Source organism: Penaeus monodon, chromosome 14 (assembly GCF_015228065.2).
Source record: "Penaeus monodon isolate SGIC_2016 chromosome 14, NSTDA_Pmon_1, whole genome shotgun sequence".
Taxonomy (NCBI): Eukaryota; Metazoa; Arthropoda; class Malacostraca; order Decapoda; family Penaeidae; genus Penaeus; species Penaeus monodon.
In genome coordinates, this window is record NC_051399.1 from 40,158,428 (window position 1) to 40,159,851 (window position 1,424).

Sequence of the window (1,424 nt, forward strand, 5' to 3'; positions counted from 1 at the left end):
TTTTTCCTCGATAATGGACATACACCTTAATTTTCGATACGTTCTGAACCCCGCTATAACCCGACGGGAAATGAAAGAGCAATATTATAGGTAGAGACCTAGATATAGCTATAAATATGCACATACATATTGTACAGTACATGTACTATGAACATTTTACTTCCCCATGTCCTCCCAATCCTCCCCCTTTGTGATGCGAGCGCATCTTAACCTCCTGCTTCACCGGTCCGCTCTCTGTGCCTGCAGGAGGTGAACGAGCTGCGGGAGCTGAAGCGGCTGCACCCGGAGCTGCCCGTCTTGTTCATCCGCGTGCCGCTGCTGCCCGAGACTTTCAGCGACGACCTCCCCGAGTCGGAACAGCACGACATCCTGTGCAAGCTACGCGTGCTGCCCTCCCCCGTCCGCCCCGACCAGATTCCCCAGCAGCAGCAGCAACAGCAGCAGCAACAGACGCCCATCATACCCACGGGAGCCACGCGGCTGCAGCAGCAGGTCCCCGTCAAGCTGTTTCGCACGCTCTGCGATAACCTCGGTTGGTGGCCCAGACCTCCTCCTCCTCCTTTTTTCGCATTCTTATCAGTTATCATTATTATTTGTAGTAGTAGCAGTAGTATCGGCAGCCGAAGTAGTAGTATTAAGAGTAACCGTAGTAGTGTTAGTATTATTGTTGCTATCATTAGCTCTTTGGGTGCCCGACACTTTTTTGCTCATTGTTTCCAGGGCGCCGACCATGATTTCAGTGTCTTCGGAAAAAGTAGTGTTCGAACTCGTTTCATTGGATTCATCAAATAAAATTTGTCTATTAATGCAAATTTAAGTTGAAAAAATAAAAAAAAATATGAATTATTAACGCAAAATAATTTTGTAGCATCATAAATTTGAGAAGAAAAATACCACCAGGTCTTTTTTTTTCTCATGATATTTTCCAAAATAAAAATTAAATATGACTGAATATGTAATCTATGGAAAATATGAAAACACATGTTGTTCGTGAAAACAGTTGCTTTCTTAAGAACAAATTAGGTTAGCTGTTAAATTACATATTTAGTTGCAAACAGTCCATCAGATGTATTATATGTTACATTATATTCTCCTGAAATTCTAATTCATACATATGTATATATACACATATCTGAACATATACATATTTATACACGCATGTGTATATATATGCACATATGTATATAAATGCACATATATATTATATATGTGTATATATATATACATATACATATATATATATATATATATATATATGTATATATGTATATATATATATATATATATATATATATATATATTCATTCATTTATATGTGTATATGTATATGAATATGTATTTTTTCTGCACAATTTCCGTGGTATATATCGCACATCCATTACATGTGTCGTTATCGTAAGTGAAAGTCCAGTTAAATTACTACA